Source organism: Bubalus bubalis, chromosome 6 (assembly GCF_019923935.1).
Source record: "Bubalus bubalis isolate 160015118507 breed Murrah chromosome 6, NDDB_SH_1, whole genome shotgun sequence".
Lineage (NCBI taxonomy): Eukaryota > Metazoa > Chordata > Mammalia > Artiodactyla > Bovidae > Bubalus > Bubalus bubalis.
Window position 1 is genome coordinate 20,928,889 of NC_059162.1, and position 19,861 is coordinate 20,948,749.

A 19,861-nucleotide genomic window follows, 5' to 3' on the forward strand; every position below is an offset into this window, starting at 1 on the left:
TTTTGTTCTGTATTTGTTGTACCCACCTAATAATTAGCCAGAAGTTCTGAATACGCCTTTGTTATCTGTAGTTGTCTGACAGACTGTTAGAAAAGGTAAATAATTAGCATTCAAAATGAACAACTGACTTCTCAGATACTAGATTCCAAAAATTAATGTACAATTGTAAGCATTTGAGATGCTGTGGTGACCTGTATGAAAGTCCCTCAGTCGTGTCTGACTCTTTGTGACCCCATGGACTGTAGCCCGCCAGGCTCCTCTGTCCACGGAATTTTCCAGGCCAGAATACTGAAGTGGGTACCTGTTCCCTTCTCCAGGGCATCTTCCCAGCCCAGGAACTGAACACAGGTCTCCCTCATTGCAGAAAGATTCTTTACCAACTGAGCCATGACCTGTGCAGTGACCTGTTGAGAGAAATGTCTTTATTGACCAGCCTCCTCATCTTTCTGGTCCAAAGTAATATATAGGATGTTCAAGAAAAGTTTATGCAATGGCAACCTAAAGGATAGGATGAGACTTCCTCTATATTCCTGAAATCTCTTAGGGGTACATTTACATGCATCATGACAAGAGAAAATCAGAATATTATAGGCATGACAAGGGAGAGAAGTCTTCTGATCTTCTTCCAAAGCTAGCTTCCAAAGAGAGAATACACAGTAAAAGTATTCTTCATATTCTAGGCCACTCATTTGGTAGTAGGTGATGTCATGGTGTCAGAGGTGATACACAGGAATGTGGCAAGGATTTTAGCTCTAAATGTTACATGTCCCAGAAATACACCAGAACTCATTTCCTGCCTTGGAAGATGCACCCCATAGGAACAGTTGTGTAACTCCACCAGACACTTATCTTTCCATGATGACAGACCTATCCCAGTCCCAAGGCACAGTGTTCAGTCATTTCTTTCCCCAAACACTGCCCATTTATTCTTTCCCTCCCTTTCCTTAGCTGACTGTGTTGCCCCTACCTGTTGGATCTTTGCATAGATGAGAATTGCCTTTGCAATAAAGACATAATAGAGGTAGTAAATGAAGCCACTGTGGTGGAAAAAAAGACGAAAAATTGTTTTGGCCGGCAATCAAACCTGGGTCACTTGTGTGGGAGATAAGATTCTTCCTACTGAAGCACCAGTCTTCTTAAAGTGTTCTTCTATAGGTCATAACACATCCAATACTTCATAAAACTCATTCTCCCACAACCCCAGCAGGCCCTGGGACTTCATCTACCAGGATTCTTCAAAGAATTGGAGCCACCTGTCCACCCCTGGAATCAATGATCACACAGAGTCCAGCATATTAAGCAGCCTACTGTTTCTGGAGCTTGGTCTGGGATGGAAGCTCCCCCAAAGGATAAAAATTCTCCCCTGAGGAACCTAAAATTACCCCTGTAGAAAGACCTATGTGCTCCTAAGACAACCTCTGAATCTTGATCACTGAGAATTCATGTAAGACCAAGTTTCAGAATGTTTCCTCCAGAGAATTTCTTACAGGGGCCTTTTGGTGGCCTTTACTCCTGCTGCAAGGAAACTGACTCAGTGAAATTGAAAAACCAGAAGGTCTGGTGTACTAGCACAGTGACTCATTTTTATCCTTGCTTCCTAATTTCCAAGCCCTGTCAGAGACTTGTGCTTCTCCAATATGTAAGTATTTCAAAGTCAACATAAGCCCAGAACCCACTATCTCCAGAGGCTGATCTATTGCAGTTCTTTTCCCAGTGCCTCCCACAGTCTCCAGGGCCTTAATGATCAAGGGAGGAGGGACTACTGTTGCTTGGCTGCTGTCTTGGATGATGTGGAATGTCCAGATTTATGCCATGGAATGGTCAATCAGAACGCAGTGTGGCAAAGGGATTGAATAGACTAGCTGTAGGGAGGGCATTTTTTGATCTAATTACACTAATGGAGGTAAGAGGTGATAAAGGAAGGGTATAGTAATGAAGCAGAGGTGAGTCTGTAGAGAATCCAATAAATTTAAGCACTGTTTGTTAATTATACTGGAAATAAATTTCTGTGCTGGGAGGATGAGAGTTTATCCAAAAAGGATAGCAAGATGGGCAACAGGCTGGATGGTGGTGAGGGTAAATGTACCAGGCAGGGATGGGAGGAGGTCTGGGCATTGTTTTAGTGATCAGTTGAAACATGGGACATATGTAACATGCTGTACCTGGGTCTGACCATAGTGTTGAGGCAGAGGGTAGTGTGTGATGCTGACAGGGATCGGCTGGTATGTTGAGTTTTAACATATGTGACTCTGAGACACATATGAGGCATCAACTTGTGAATTAGGAGTTGTGAGTTGAAAGTATAGGTCTGTAGTTTAGAAAGAGATGTGGGGACAAATATAGATCTAGTTGATGTAGGTGGTAACTGAAAACATGCCAGCCAGAGCATATGTGTGTCTTGGGTGTTGGGCAGAGGGCAGCCAAAGCTCTTCAACATCAAGGTAATGATTGTTTTCCTTGTTTATGACTCAGCCTGGAACTAGCTTAGCTTCTCAACAGAAGAAGCATGATTACAGGTCACAGCTCCTGTCTTTCAAAAAGTCCTAAATCCTGACATGTGAGGAGCTCCCCAGGTTCCTTTCATCAGTTTAATTTCCCCAGGAACAACTGAAGAAAGAAACCTCTATACTATTTGAACTTCACTAAAAGATCACAATGCTAATATTTTAATAATCAATATTTCTTTTAAATAGTCTACTCTTGGGATTTCCCTGGTGGTCCAGAGGTTAAAACTCCGCACTTCCAATGCAGGGGGTGTGGGTTAGACTTCTGATCAGGGAACTAAGACCCAACATGCCAGTTGGTATGGACAAAAATAAATAAATAAATTTAAAGATGAAAGAAATAAAAATAAAATCATCTACTCCTCATATAGCTAATAAATCAAAGCCTATTAATTTCAGAAAAGACTCTTGAGAGTCCTTTGGACTGCAAGGAGATCAAACCAGTCAATCCTAAAGGAAATCAACCCTGAATATTCTTTGGAAGGACTGATGCTGAAGCTGAAGCTCCAATACTTTGGCCATCTGATGCAAAGAGCTGACTCATTGGAAAAGATCCTGATGCTAGAAAAGATTGAGGGCAAGAGGAAAGGTGGGGCAACAGAGGATGAGATGGTTGGATGGCATCACTGACTCCATGGACACGAGTTTGAGCAAACTCAGGGAGATAATGAAGGACAAAGAAGCCTGGCCTGCTACAGTCCATGGGGTTGCAAAGAATCAGATATGACTGAATGACTGAACAACAACCTCAAAAAGCAGACACATAGTATTATTATAATGATCATAACACTGACCTTTACTCTTTCAGGAAAAAAAAATTTTAAAGCCTCAGACAACCAACTCCAAAATTTATCTCTTCACTACTTCTATCTTGATTCTGTCTTTCCCCCCCTCTTCTAATTTTGATTCTGATTCTGATTTCTTTCCTGGATTAGAATTATATCCTACCTAACCTACAAGATGGAGAAGGCAATGGCAACCCACTCCAGTACTCTTGCCTGGAAAATCCCATGGACAGAGGGGCCTGGTGGGCTGCAGTCCATGGGGTCGCTAGGAGTCGGACACGACTGAGAGACTTCACTTTCACTTTTCACTTTCATGCATTGGAGAAGGAAATGGCAACCCACTCCAGTGTTCTTGCCTGGAGAATTCCAGGGACGGGGGAGCCTGGTGGGCTGCCGTCTATGGGGTCGCACAGAGTCGGACACTACTGAAGTGACTTAGCAGCAGCAGCAGCAACCTACAAGATAGAAGACTTACACAGAAGGGACTGTATAAGCTATAAAACTGCTTAGCTGCAACATGAAATTGGTTCCTTCCCTCTTGTCATCAAAAGGGCAAAGGAGAAGCCCCAGCAAGATGGTAGGAGGGGTGAAATTGCCTTTAGAATCAAACCCCATACCTGCCAGAGATGCTCAGAGGGCTCAAACATACCTTGTGCACACCAGGACCCAGAGACCCAATCGAGATTGAGACAGAACTGTGTTTGGGTGTCTCCTGAGGAGGTATGGGTCAGCAGTGGACTGCTGCAGGGTCAGGGGCTCTGGGTGCGGTAGACCTGGGTATGGCATAAGCCCTCTTGGAGGAGGTCGCCATTAACCCACCACAGAGCCTCCAGAACTTACACAGGACTGGGGAAACAGACTCTGGGAGGGCACAAAAAGAACCTTATGCACACCAGGACCCAGGAGAAAGGAGCAGTGAGCCCACAAGAGACTGACGCAGACTTGCCCGTGAGTGTCCAGGAGTCTCTGGCGGAGGCGTGGGACGGTGGTGGCCTGCTGCAGGGGCAGGGGCAGAGTGTAGTAGTGTATCCATGGGACCTTTTGAAGGAGGTCATCATTATCTTCATTACCTCCACCATAGTTTGGCCTCAGGTCAAATAACTGGGAGGGAACACAGTCCCGCCCTTCAACAGAAAATTGGATTAAAGATTTACTGAGCATAGCCCTGGCCATCAGAACAAGACCCAGTTTCCCCCTCAGTCAGTCTTTCCCATCAAGAAGCTGTTTATCCTTCTCCATCAGAGGGCAGACAGACTGAAAACCACCATCACAGAAAACTAACCAATCTGTTCACACGGACCACAGCCTTGTCTAACTCAATGAAACTATGAGCCATGCCACATAGGGCCACCCAAGATGGACAGGTCATGGTGCAGAGTTCTGACAAAACGTGGTCCACTGGAGAAGGGAATGGCAAACCACTTCAATATTCTTGCCTTGAGAACCCCATTAACAGTATGAAAAGGAAAAAAGATAGGACACTGAAAGATGAACTCCCCAGGTTGGTAGATGCCCCATATGCTACTGGAGATCAGTGGAGAACTAACTCCAGAAAGAATGAAGAGATGGAACCAAAGCAAAAACAACACCCAGTTATGGATGTGACTGGTGATGGAAGTAAAGTCTGATGCTGTAAAGAGCAATATTGCATAGGAACCTGGAATGTTAGGTCCATGAATCAAGGTAAATTGGAAGTGGTCAAACAGGAGATGGCAAGAGTGAACATCGGCATTTTAGGAATCAGTGAACTAAAATGTACTGGAATGGATGAATTTAACTCAGATACCATTTTATCTCCTACTGTGGGCAAGCATCCCTTAAAAGAAATGGAGTAGCCATCATAGTCAACAAAAGAGTCCAAAATACAGTACTTGGATGCAATCTCAAAAATGACAGAATGCTCTCTGTTTGTTTCCAAGGCAAAGCATTCAATATCACAGTAATCCAAGTCTATGCCCTGACCAATAATGGTGAAGAAGCCAAAGTTGAATGATTCTATGAAGACCTACAAGACCTTCTAGAACTAACACCCCAAAAAAGATGTCCTTTTCATTATAGGGGACTGGAATGCAAAAGTAAGAAGTCAAGAAATACTTGCAGTAACGGGCAAATTTAGCCTTGGAGTACAGAATGAAGCAGGGCAAAGGCTAACAGTTTTGCCAAGAGAATGGACGGCTCATATCAAACACCCTCTTCCAACAACACAAGAGAAGACTCTACACATGGACATCACCAGATGGTCAATACCAAAATCAGATTGACTATATTCTTTTCAGCCAAAGATGGAGAAGCTCTACAGTTAGCAAAAACAAGACTGGGAGCTGACTGTGGCTCAAATCATGAACTCCTTATTGCCAAATTCAGACTTAAATTGAAGAAAGTGGGGAAAACCACCAAACCATTCAGGTATGACCTAAATCAAATCCTTATGACTATACAGTGGAAGTGAGAAATAGATTCAAGGGATTAGATCTAATAGACAGAGTGCCTGAAGAACTATGGACAGAGGTTCATGACATTATATGGGAAGCAGTGATCAAGACCATCCCCAAGAAAAAGAAATGCAAAAAGGGAAAATGGTTGTCTAAGGAGGCCTTACAAACAGCTATGAAAAGAAAAGAATCGAAAGGCAAAGGAGAAAAGGAAGGATATACCCATCTGAATGCAGAGTTCCAAAGAACAGCAAGGAGAGATAAGAAAGCCTTCCTCAGTGATCAATGCAAAGAAATAGAGGGAAACAATGGAATGGGAAAGACTAGAGATCTCTTCAAGAAAATTAGAGATACCAAGGGAACATTTCATGCAAAGATGGGCTCAATAAAGGACAGAAACAGTATGGACCTAACAGAAGCAGAAGATACTAAGAAGAGGTGGCAAGAATACACAGAAGAACTGTACAAAAAAGAGCTTCACGACCCAGATAATCACGATGATGTGATCACTCACCTAGAGCCAGACATCCTGGAACGAGAAGTCAAGTGGGCCTTAGGAAGCATCACTACAAACAAAGCTAGTAGAGGTGATGGAATTACAGTTGAACGATTTCAAATCCTAAAAGATGAGGCTGTGAAAGTGCTGTACTCAATATGCCAGCAAATTTGGAAAACTCAGCAGTGGCCACAGGACTGGAAAAGGTCAGTTTTCATTCCAATCCCAGAGAAAGACAATGCCAAAGAAGTTCAAACTATCACACAATTGCACTCATCTCACACACTAGCAAAGTAATGCTCAAAATTCTCCAAGCCAGGCTTCAACAATATGTGAACTGTGAACTTCCAGATGTTCAAGCTGGTTTTAGAAAAGGCAGAGGAACCAGAGGTCAAATTGCCAACATCCATTGGATCATCTAAAAAGCAAGAGAGTTCCAAAAAAACATCTATTTCTGCCTTATTGACTATGCCAAAGCCTTTGACTATGTGGATCACAACAAACTGTGGAAAATTCTTCAAGAGATGGGACTACCAGATCACCTGACCTGCCTCGTGAGAAACCTGTATGCAGGTCAGGAAGCAACAGTTTGAATGGGACATGGAACAAGAGACTGGTTCCAAATCAAGAAAGGAATAGGTCACAGCTGTATATTGTCATCCTGCTTATTTAACTTATATGCAGAGTACATCATTAGAAATGCTGGACTGGAAGCACAATGAAGCACAAACTGGAATCAGGATTGCTGGGAGAAATATCAATAACCTCAGATGTGCAGATGACAGCACCCTTACGGCAGAAAGCGAAGAACTAGAGAGTCTCTTGATGAAAGTGAACGAGGAGAGTGAAAATTTGGCTTACAGCTCAAGATGCAGAAAACTAAGATCACGGCATCTGGTCCCATCACTTCATGGCAAACAGATGGGGAAACAGTGACAGACTTTATTTTGGGTGGCTCCAAAATCACTGCAGATGGTGACTGCAATCATGAAATTAAAAGACGCTTGCTCCTTGAAAGAAAAGCTATGACAAACCTACACAGCATATTAAAAAACAGAGACATTACTTTGCCAACAAAGGTCCATCTAGTCAAAGCTATGGTTTTTCCAGTAGTCACATATGGATGTGAGAGTTGGACCATAAAGAAGGCTGAGCGCCGAAGAACTGATGCTTTTGAACTGTGGTGCTGGAGAAGACTCTTGCGGGTCCCTTGGACTGCAAGGAGATCCAACCAGTCCATCCTAAAGTAAATCAGTCCTGGGTGTTCATTGGAAGGACTGATGTTGAAGCTGAAACTCCAATACTTTGGCCACCTGATGCGAAGAGCTGACTCATTAGAAAAGATCCTGATGCTGGGAAAGATTGAGGGCAGGAGAAGAAGGGGACAACAGAGGATGAGATGGTTGGATGGCATCACCGCGACTCAATGGACATGAGTTTGGGTGAACTCCGGGAGTTGGTGATGGACGGGGAGGCATGGCGTGCTGCGATTCATGGGGTCTCAAAGAGTCAGACTCGACTGAGCTACTGAACTGAACTGAACTGAAGCTTTTCTGGCTCCACGGGTCAAAATCTCCCTCTTCCAGGTCCGTCCTCAATGGCCGGGCCGCCTTAGCGCAGCCGCGCTCGCAGGATCTGGAGCCTCACACCTCGCGCGGCGCTGGCGGAGAAGCTTCCGGCACCATGCAATCAAATTGCTTGGAGCTTGAGAGTTGCAGGTGCGCGCATGCGCACGCGGCGACTTTGGTCTACAGCATCCGCTGCCCGCCTCGTTCTGACCCTACGGGCAGTAACGTCCGGACAGGAAGAGACCGGTAGGAGAAGGGTGGCCTCTCCTTTAAAGTCCTGTCCAGACAGGATCCAAAAACGATCTTGAGACGGAGGGAGGGGTGGAAATACGTTAAGGGAAAAGAAATCCTCGGTGATTTCCTCATCTTAAAGCACCCTGAAGATGAAGTCATCGTCTGCAGGGACCAGGTTCTCCGGGCGCTGGTGAAGGTGGGTGGAGTCCCCGTTAGCAGTTGGAGCCAAGCAGACAACCTGGGCCCGGCCACCAGTGAGTAAGCAGCCCCTCTTCCTCCCCGGATGGGCAGCACTTGAACTTCTCTCGTAGCACTTGAACTTCTCCCCCTTGGCTTTGGATGGATCCCAAGGATGCAACAGAAACGTCTACTTTTAAAGTTCACTTACTTGGGGCAAGAGTACTTTAAAATCTCTTAACAAAGGAAACGGTTTATGGTGGGTTTTGACAGATTTTAGGTGTGCGGGATCTACGAAAACCAATACACTAGGGAAAGCAACTACTGTTAATGACACACTCCCAGAAACAACACTTCAGCCAGGTACGTTTGTCCGTTAGGTTGCTGCTGCTGCTGCTAAATCACGTCAGTCGTGTCCGACTCTGTGCGACCCCATAGACGGCAGCCCACCAGGCTCCCCAGTCCCTGGGATTCTCCAGGCAAGAACACTGGAGTGGGTTGCCATTTCCTTCTCCAATGCATGAAAGTGCGAAGTGAAAGTGAAGTCGCTCAGTCGTGTCCGCGTCTTAGCGATCCCATGGACTGCAGCCTACCAGGCTCCTCTGTCCATGGGAGTTTCCAGGCAAGAGTACTGGAGTGGGTCGCCAGTGCCTTCTCCGGTCCGTTAGGTTGGGCCTACTTTAAATGCACTGTTAGTGGAACTTCAGAAAAATCTAGGACGTTCACAATGAATGTTTTAATTTTGGTAGTTTTAAATGGAGATACACATTCCAGAAGTTATGTAACAAACACTTGAGGCCCCCCTTTATGCCAATTTTGCAAAAATGAAAAGGAAAGATGATATATAAATGACAAGACCTAATAAAATGACTTTTAATATTATTTTTTCCCCCTTTGGATAGGTAGCATCTAACTCCTCATTCGATGAAATCTCAACCACTGCAAGAACCTAATACCAGTTTTCTAGTTCCAGCTTACTCTTCCCTAAGACTTTCCTGAGCATCTTCCCATCATCTTTTCTATACCATAAAAGTAAATTCTACTTCAGCCTTTAATTTGCAACCCCAAACTCAACAATCAGCCTAGTAAGTTAGGGTAGAAGCCCTTCAAGGGACTCTCCCTACAAAGAATAGAAAATTGCAGGGGCTTCCCTGCATGGCTCAGTGGTAAAGAATCCACCTGCCAATGCAGGAGACACTGGTTTGATCCCTGATTCAGGAAGATCCCACATGCTGGGGAGCAACTAAGCCTGTGCACAACTATCGAGCCTGTGCTCTAGAGCCCATGAGCCACAACTACTGAAGCCGGCGGGACCTACAGCTCATTGCTCTGCAACAAGAGAAGCCGCCACAGTGAGAAGCCCGTGCACCTCAACTAGAGAGTAGCCCCCATTCACCACAACTAGAGAAAAACCCTCACAGCAGCAAAGACCCAGCACAGCCAAAAATAAAGAAAATTGCACAGCAAACATATTCATGTTCATAAGGAAAACAAACTTTTTTTCCCCCAAGAAAAACCCAGATTCATTGTTGAATGTTACAGATATTTTGTCTCTCAGTCAGCTCTAGAGAATGTTACAGATATTTTGTCTCTCAGTCAGCTCTAGAGGTAACTAGAGATTTTTCTTTGGAGGCTGCAATAGAGGATTATTGGCTAATAGGTCAGCTATAATATGTGAAGGCATGTATCCTGCAATTAAATGAGAGGAGTTAAGTGACAGTGCATCTTGATTTGCATGGTGGCTACTTCAGTATACACATTTCAAAATATCTTGAGCTGTGTGAAAAAGTCAAACCTGGAAGACTTTAAGATTTACTATCAAACTGTTTTTTACTGCAAACAAGATAGTATGGCAGAGGCAAAACAATAAGCCGCATACATGTATAGATATGTGTAACTGAATTGAGATACCTAAAACAAACCCACCTTGTATGGGCAAATTATTTTTTTTAAGGACACTAGAGCAACTCAATGGGAAAAGGAATATCATTTTAATAAATAGTGCTGAAACAACTGGATATCTATGTAGGGAAAAAGCCTGCAGTCCTTACTTTGCAATATACACAAAAACTAATTTGAGTTGGACCATAGATCAAACCATACGAACTAAAACTATAACATTTTATAAGAAAATACATGAGAATATCCTGTGACCTGATAGTAAGCAAAGGTTTTCTAAATATGACAAAGAAATAAGTAAAAAATACAATGATAACAACTTTGCTGTATTTATGGATAACTATAAAATATAACTTTTTAAACAACTTTACAACTTGTTAAAACAACTTTTTAACAACATTAAAAAGTGGTCTCATAAAATATACCATAAGTAAGTAGAAAGGCAAGTTACAATGGAGAAAAATAGTTACAAAGGATATCTGACAAAGACTGTCTCCAGAATATATAATGAACTCCTACAATTCAGTACTAAAAACTAAAACACCCATTTTTAAAACAGGCAAAAGCTTAAATACACTTCAGAGAGAGGAAGATACAGTAATGGCCAGTAAGCACATAAAAAAGTGTTCAATATCATTATAGGTATTAAAACTACATTGAGATACCTCTCCAGTAGTATGGCTAAGATTACAAAGTCTGAAAATATCAAATCTTTGTGAAGATGTGCACAAAACCAGAATTCTCATCCGGGGATGTAAATGTTATAATCACTTTGATTTGACGATTACTTATACATTTAAACATAAATTTACATAAATATCCTTCTGTTCCCATGTTTTGCTGGAAGTTTTACTTTCATTTCAGATTCAAAGGATTCCTTAATTAAAAAAACACTTGTTACATACAAATAAACAATTTCAATATTTAAAAGAGGATTATTTAACTTAATTTCAATATGCAATCATTAAAAGAAAAGAGAACAACAAAAAAAAAAACCAACAGAGAAGAGTAATAGCACATACATCAGCAAATTGGGCCAACCAACATCCAGACTTAAACAGTGTGCTGGGAAGTCCCGAGCAACAGCAATCTGGAGTCCCAGTTAGGAGAAGGGCAGTGCATCCGCTCCACAAATGAGACTTCAGAGTGCCCTTTCCAGGGCTCCCACTTATAATCCCAGGCCACAAACTGATGTTATCAGTTTACATGGAGAAATGCAGCTCTGGTTTTACTATAACATTTTTACAATGCTGTTTGTGTCACCTTGTGAGTCATAGGATTTCGTTAAACCCCAAGCAATTGGCCAGACCTCCCGGGGCTCAAGAGTTCCAAGACTCACTCCCTTTCTTTTCTGAAGTACCACTTGATTTGCTGTGCTTGCAGACAGGCACGGAATCCAGACAGGTTAGAAGCAAAGTCAGAGGCCTCTCGTGCTTTGAAGCCTGAACAAGACTTCCTCTATTTTAATTTCCCCAACATCCCAGAAACACTTCGTTTAGATATTCTTCCAAGAGAAATACACATGTTCATACAAAAAGAAGTTGCAGCAAGAATGTTCATAGCATTTTAAAAACTATTTTGTATTGAAGTATAGCTGATTAAAAATGTTGTGATAGTTTCAGGTGGACAGCAAAGGGGCTCAGCCATACATATACATGTATCCATTCTCCCCCAAACTCCCTTCCCATCCAGGCTGCTGCATCACACTGAGCAGAATTCCCTTTGCTATACAGTAGGACTTTGTTGGTTATCCATAAAAACAGCAATATGTACACGTCGATCCCAAACTCCCTAACTATCCCTTATCCAAATTCTTCCCCTCTGACAACCATAAGTTCATTCCCTAAGTTTGTGAGTCTGTTTTGTAAATGAGATCATTTGTATCATTTCTTTTTTAGATTCTACATATAAGTGATGTCATGATAGTTCTCCTTCTCTTTCTGACTTACTTCATTCAGTATGACAATCTCTAGGTCCATACATATTGCTGCAAATGACATTATTTCATTCTTTTTTAATGGCTGAGTGATATTCCATTGTATACAGGTACCACATCTTTATCCATTCCTCTGTCAATGGACATTTAGGTTGCTTCCATGTCTTGGCTATTGTAAACAGTGTTGCAGTGAACATTGGGGTGCATGGATCCTTTTGGACCATGTTTTTCTCCAGATATAAATAACCTGTGGAAAATTCTGAAGGAGATGGGCATACCAGACCACCTGACCTGCCTCTTGAGAAACCTGTATGCAGGTCAGGAAGCAACAGTTAGAACTGGACATGGAACAACAGACTGGTTCCATATAGGAAAAGGAGTACGTCAAGGCTGTATATTGTCACCCTGTTTATTTAACTTATATGCAGAGTACATTATGAGAAATGCTGGGCTGGAGGAAGCACAAGCTGGAATCAAGATTGCCGGGAGAAATATCAATAACCAAAGATATGCAGATGACACCACCCTTATGGCAGAAAGTAAAAAAGAACTAAAGAGCCTCTTGATGAAAGTGAAACAGAAAAGTGAAAAGTTGGCTTAAAACTCAACATTCAGAAAATTAAGATCATGGCATCTGGTCCCATCACTTCATGGCAAATGGGGAAACAGGGGAAACAGCGGCAGACTTTATTTTTGGGGGCTCCAAAATCACTGCAGATGGTGATTGCAGCCATGAAATTAAACGACGCTTACTTCTTGGAAGGAAAGTTATGACCAATCTAGACAGCATATTAAAAAGCAGAGACATTACTTTGTCAACAAAGGTCTGTCTAGTCAAGGCTATGGTTTTTCCAGTGATCATGTATGGATATAAGAGTTGGACTGTAAGAAAGCTGAGCGCCGATGAATTGATACTTTTGAACTGTGGTGATGGAGAAGACTCAAGAGTCCCCTGGACTGCAAGGAGATCCAACCAGTCCATCCTAAAGGGGATCAATCCTGGTGTTCATTGGAAGGACTGATGTTGAAGCTGAACCTCCAATGCTTTGGCCACCTGATGTGAAGAGCTGCCTCATTTGAAAAGACTCTGATGCTGGGAGGGATTGAGGGCAGGAGGAGAAGGGGACGACAGAGGATGAGATGGTTGGATGGACCAACTCAATGGACATGGGTTTGGGTGGACTCCGGGATTTGGTGATGGACAGGGAGGCCTGGTGCGCTGCGGTTCATGGGGTTGCAGAGAGTCGGACATGACTGAGTGACTGAACTGAACTGATATGCCTAGGAGTGGGATTGTAGGGTCGTATGGTAGCTCTATTTTTAGTTTTTAAGGAACCTCCATACTGTTCTCCATAGTGGCTGTACCAATGTACATTCCTGCCAATAGTAGAGGAGGGTTCCCTTTTCTCCACACTCCTTCCAGCATTTTTTGTTTGTAGATTTTTTGATGATGGCCATTCGGACTAGTGTGAAGTGATATCTTATTGTAGTTTTGATTTGTATGTCTCTAATAATTAGCAATGTTGAGCATCTATTCATGTGCCTTTTGGTCTTCTGTAAATGGCAACCCACTCCAGTACTCTTGCCTAGAAAATCCCATACACGGAGGAGCCTGGTGCAGGCTACTGTCCATGGGGTCACAAAGAGTCGGACAGGACTGAGCGACTTCGCTTTCACTTTATGTCTTATTTGGAGAAACATCTATTAGTTCTTCTTCCCATTTTTTTTTGACTGGGTTGTTTGTTTTGATAATGTTAAGCCTCATGAATACTCATGGTTAACTTTTTAATGTGAGTTTACATTGATATACCTTGGATCCCCTAAAGATTAAATTAACAGGAGAGAAGCTGGATGAACCAAGAGTCCAGAAACCTGACAACAGAACTGAAGAGCAAAAAGAACTCCACTATGAGCCAGAAAGTAAAAAGTCAGGCTGTAAAGGAGAAATGTATCTTTCCTGATTCAGAAAAGTTGGTTTCTGGGGCTGAAATGTGTTTTTAAAAATGTCCAGAATCTCTCTAGTACTAAGATCCCAGACCCAGCTAAAAAAAAAAAAATTCTGATCCAACTTAAAAACATTTGAAGCCAGTGGAAAACTGAATCTACTTAATTAAACAAAAGCAGCCCAACTCAAGAAAGACATGTTAGATTGACTGAGCCGTCCACACTAGAGGCCTGATAGAAAAATGAGTATGTCCATGTTATTGTTGTTCAGTGGCCAAGTTGTATCCAGCTCTTTGCAACTCCATGGACGCAGCACACTGGGCTTCCCTGTCCCTCACCACCTCTCAGAGTTTGCCCAAGTTCATGTCCATTGAATCGGTGACGCCATCCAACCATCTTATCCTCTGTTGCCCTCTTCTCCTGCCTTCAATCTTTACCAGCATCAGGGTCTTTTCCAATGAGTCAACTCTTCCCAGCAGGTAGTCAAAGTATTAGAGCTTCAGCTTCAGCATCAGTCCTTCCAGAGTATTCAGGGTTGATTTCCTTTAAGATTGACTGGTTTGATCTACTTGCTTTCCAAGGGACTCTCAGGAGTCTTCTCCAACATCACAGTTCGAAAGCATCAATTCTTTGGCACTCAACCTTCTTTATTGTCTAACTCTCATATCTGTATGGAGAAGGCAATGACACCCCACTCCAGTACTCTTGCCTGGAAAATCCCATGAACGGAGGACCCTGGTAGGCTGCAGTCCATGGGGTTGCTAAAAGTTGGACACGAATGAGCGACTTCACTTTCACTTTTCACTTTCACTTTTCACTTTCATGCATTGGAGAAGGAAATGGCAACCCACTCCAGTATTCTTTCCTGGAGGATCCCAGGGAGAGGGGAGCCTGGTGGGCTGATGTCTATGGGGTCACACAGAGGCAGACATGACTGAAGTGACTTAGCAGAAGTAGCAACAGCAGCATATCTGTACATGATTACTGGAAAGACCATAGCCTTGACTATACAGACCTTTGTCAGCAAAGAGATGTCTTTGCTTTTTAATACACTGTTTAGGTTTGTCATAGCTTTCCTGCCAAGAAACAATCATCTTCTAATTTTATGGCTACAGTCACCATCTGCAGTGATCTTAGAGCCTAAGAATAGGAAATCTGTCACTGCTTCTACCTTTTCCCCTTGTATTTGCCATGAAGTGATGGAACCAGATGCCATGATCTTAATTTTTTAATACTGAGTTTTAAGCCAGCTTTTTCACTCTCCTCCTTCACACTCATCAAGAGGCTCTTTAATTCCTTTTCACTTTCTGCCATTAGAGTGGTATCATCTGCATATCTGAGGTTGTTGATATTTCTCCCAGTGATCTTGATTCCAGCTTGTGACTCATCTAGCCCAGCATTTTGCATGATGTGCTCTGTGTATAAGTTAAATAAACAGGGTGATAATAAACAGGCTTGTCATACTCCTTTCTCAATCCTGAACCAATCAGGATTGTTCATACAGTTGTTCCATACAGAGTTCTAACTGTTGCATTTTGACCTGCATACAGGTTTCTCAGGAGACAGGTAAGATGGTCTGGTATTTCCATCTCTTTAAGAGTTTTCCATAGTTTGTTATGATCCTCCCAGTCAAAGGCTTTAATGTAGTCAATGAAACAGAGGTAGATGTTTTTCTGGAAATCCCTTGCTTTCTCTATGATCCAGCAAATGTTGGCAATTTGATCTGTGGTTCCTCTGCCTTTTCTAAACTCAGCTTGAACATCTGAAAGTTTTCCGTTCACATAGTGCTGAAGCCTAGCTTGGAGGATTTTGAGTATAACTTTACTAGCATAGGAGATGAGTGCAATTGTCTGGTGGTTTAAACATTCTTTAGTACTGCCCTTCTTGGGAATTGGGATGAAGATTGATCTTTTCTAGTCCTGCAGCCACTGCTGGGCTTTTCAAATTTATTGACATATTGAGTGCGGCACTTTAATAGCATCATCTTTTAGGATTTTAAATAGCTCTGCTGGAATTCCATCATCTCCACTAGCTTTATTGGCAGCAGTGCTTCCTAAGGCCGCTTGACTTCACACTCCAGAATGTCTGGCTCTGAGTGAGAGACTGCACCATCGTGGTTATCTGAGTCACTGAGATCTTTTTTATACAGTTCTTCTGTGTATTCTTTCCGTCTCGTCTTGATCTCTTCTGCTTCCATTAGGTCTTTACCATTTCTGTCCTTTATTATGCCCAACTTTGGATGAAATATTCCTTTGATAGTTCCAGTTTTATTGAATAGATCTCTAGTCTTACCCTTTCTGTTGTTTTCCTCTATTTCTTTGCATGTTCATTATTGTTGTTGTTCAGTCACCCAGTTGTGTCCGACTCTTTGCAACCCCATGAATTGCAGCACGCCAGGCCTCCCTGTCCATCACCAACTCCTGGAGTTCACCCAAACCCATGTCCATTGAGTTGGTGATGCCACCCAACCATCTCATCCTCTGTTGTCCCCTCCTCCTCCTGCCCTCAGTCTTTCCCAGCATCAGGGTCTTTTCAAATGAGTCAGCTCTTCGCATCAGTTCCTCTTCACTTTCTGCCATTAGAGGGTATATCATCCACATATCTGAGGTTGTTGATGTTTCTCCCACCTATCTTGATTCCAGCTTGTAAGTCATCCAGCCTGGCATTTCTTATGATGTGCTCAGCATATAGGTTAAATAAACAGGGTGACAGCAGACGACCCTGTCGTACACCTTTCTTGATCTTGAACCAATCAGTTGTTCCATACAGGGTTCTAACTGTTGCTTCTTGCATATTCATACTGGAGAGTAAATATTTACTTCTGTCTCTACACTGTCTGACACATATTAATAAGTTACTGGAGGCACAATGAAGCAAAAAGTGACATATAATCAAAAGAAAAAGGGATGACCAATTTAATGGACATGAATTTGTGCAAACTCTGGGAGATAGTGGAGGACAGAGGAGCCTGGCATGCTGCAATCCATGGGGTTGCAAAGACTTGGACATGACAGTGTCTGAACAACAACAAAAAGACAATTCTCAGGTGGCCTTGATGCTGAACTATTAAACAAGGACTTGAAAATAAACTAAGATGTTTTAAATGGCCTAACAAGCAAAAATGTAGAGGAAGAAAAAAATGTGAATCACTGTAAAGAAAGCATTAAGTTTTCAATGATAAAGGTACACGTGCATGCTCAGTCACTCAGTTGTGTCTGACTCTGCGACCCCATGGACTGCAGCCTGCCAGGCTCCTCTGTCCATAGAATTTTCAAGGCAAGAATACTGGAGTGGGTTGCCATTTCCTTCTCCAGGGGATCATACTGACCCAGGAATGGAACCTACCTCTCCTGTCTCTCTCCATTGGCAGGTGGATTCTTTACCACTGAGCCACTACGGAAGCCCCAATAAAGGTACATGGCTATGGCCAAATATGAAAGGGTTATGTCATTAATGAACTTAGAAAAGCATGAATTTGTCTCATTTCTCATGGGATATTCTCCCTCCTCCTTGTCCCTTTAGGAGCACTGCCCTCTTCTCTAAGTCAAGAAGAGGTGCTCAGCTGTCCCCTCTATCCTTTGAACATAAAAGACACTGTTAACCCTTTTTCCTAGGAGCCTCTCTAGGGAACTCCCTTGTTCAGACCAGGAGAATCAAGACCCATAAACACTTCTGGGTGGGAGATATGATCACATCATCTCTGGAGCCATGTAGTCTGTTTTGGGGTAGATTGAATGGTTTTTATTTACTTTCTTCTCTTCCTTATTTTGTTAACTAGGCTAAATGTTTCATAAGCCTTCCTTTCAGTCTTCTTTTTTTCTTTGAAATCTTGGAGGTGGAACAAGAAGGAAGAGATGCAAATCTTAGTGAAGCCTTCTCACTGAGCATGATGGCCAAGGAGAAGGGCTCTGCCTGGGTCTGAGTGCTGGGTCCTATCATCGTAGTGGTGGGACCCTTAAAAGGTTAGCTCGGCCTTTTACTGCCTCAGTGTTTTCCTCTGCAGCAAGAGGGTGGTAAAATCCTACACTATGTTTCAGAGTTGTTATGTGGACTTAATAAATTATTACATAGTAAAGCAATGAGAAATGGTGCTGGTCACACAGTAAAGCTCCAAGAAAGCTGTTATTTTTGTTATTATTATTAAGCCTTTTATCTCCACTTCTAACTATACCACTGCTGACTTTCAACATTCCCTGGCATAAATTAAGGATGTCTAATGGTTTGGTTGGCCTCTTCTCCTGCATATTAGAGACCAGTATCAGGAAAACTGGTTACTGGCAAGGTTTGATAGTGATCTAACTAAAGTGCAGACAGCTCAGCAAGGAACTGGATCAAACTTCATCAAATTCTTGGACTTCTATGCAGGCATAATGGTTTTTCAGCTCATGGTAGAAAATCTTTTGCACGTGATTCTAGGAAGTGCTTTTAGTATACAACCAGACTTGTTGTTTAGTCACTAAGAATACTGGAGTGGGTTGCCATTTCCCTTCTGCAGGGGATCTTCCCAATCCAGGGATTGAACCTGAGTCTCCTGCATTGCAGGGGGATTCTTTACCACTGAGCCACTAGGGAAGCCCCGACCCACCTGCAATGCAGGAGCCAAATCAGACTTACCCAAATATAAGAAAAATCCAAGTATGTATCAGAGACCCCTTATTTTTTGTTGTTCTTAGGGAATCAAAGTAGGAAAATTTAATTTACCTGGAATTTGTAGATTTCCTCTTTCAGTTATGAATGGAGTATCTGTAGCAAACCAGCGCACACTCTGAAAACAAGTAGATAAAATCTGACTTAAAGGAATTCTATTTGAAGTCTTTGGAAAACTACCAATGCAGTCAGGACACACAGAACCAGTTCTAAAGAGAGCCTCATTGGAAGGAAACTAATTCTCTGCCTTTGCCCCTCAGGGCATTTGCCAAGTTTTGGCAAGGAACAAGAGGCTGAGAAGCTAGGTAGAGGGCAGATGCTAAAGAGGGGGGAAAAAAGTAGCAGCACTTTGGGTAATCTCTTGGGGTCAGGGATGGGGCGTTCAGTTTAGTTCAGTTGCTCAGTCGTGTCTGGCTCTTTGAGACCCCATGGACTGCAGCACACCAGGCCTCCCTGTCTATCACCAACTCCCGGAGTTTACTCAAACTCAGGTCCATTGAGTCGGTGATGCCATCCAACCATCTAATTTTCTGTCACCCCCTTCTCCTCCTGCCTTCAATCTTTCCCAGCATCAGGGTCTTTTCAAATAAGTCAGGTCTTCGCATCAGATGGCCAAAGTATTGGCGTTTCAGCTGAAATGGAGATGGGTGAGGCTTTTTTCTAAATGTAATCTTAATACAGTTTTCATTTTTTAACCGTGTCACTGTTTTACATATTCTGAAAGAGGATAAAAAAGCTAATCTTAAAACTAAAAAAATAAAAGCAGAATAAATGAATTTAATTATGCCTTAAATGATAATATAACCACATAGAATATAATTAATTCAAATAAAATTTGAAAGCATGCTTGACTATAAACTCATAGTGGGTATATCCTAAGGACATCGTGAACTTTACTTGATACGTTTAAGGTTGGTCATCATTGTGGTTGTTCAGTTGCTAAGTTACGTCCAGCTCTTTGCGACCCCATGAAGTGAAGCACAACAAGCTTCCCTGTCCTTCAGTATCTCCTGGAGATTGCTGCAGCTCATGTCCATTGAGTCAGTAATGCCATCCAACCATCTCATCCTCTGTCACCCCCTTCTCCTGCCCTCAATCTTTCCCAGCATCAGGGTCTTTTCCAATGAGTCAGCTCTTTGCATCATGTATCCAAACTATTGGAGCTTCTGCATCAGTCCTTCCCATGACTATTCAGAGTTGACTTCCTTCAGAATTGACTGCTTTGATCTCCTTACTGTC

The 19,861-nt window shown here is 42.6% G+C and overlaps 1 protein-coding gene across 5 annotated transcripts in view; it reads left to right on the top strand.

Annotated features, from left to right (window-relative positions):
- The window catches only part of LOC123465891 (myomegalin), a 66,351-nt gene that overhangs the window by 27,679 nt on the left and 18,811 nt on the right, over nucleotides 1-19,861 (top strand). Inside the window, exon 1 of one of the 5 annotated variants that reach the window (XM_045166039.1) lies at nucleotides 7,963-8,277. The exons of 2 other annotated variants lie outside the window; for them this stretch is intronic. The gene's annotated coding sequence lies outside the window, so the exon portion shown is untranslated. Of the gene's footprint in view, nucleotides 1-7,962; nucleotides 8,278-19,861 lie in introns of those variants that run through there. 2 more of the 5 variants (XM_045166036.1, XM_045166038.1) reach the window with 2 other exon arrangements.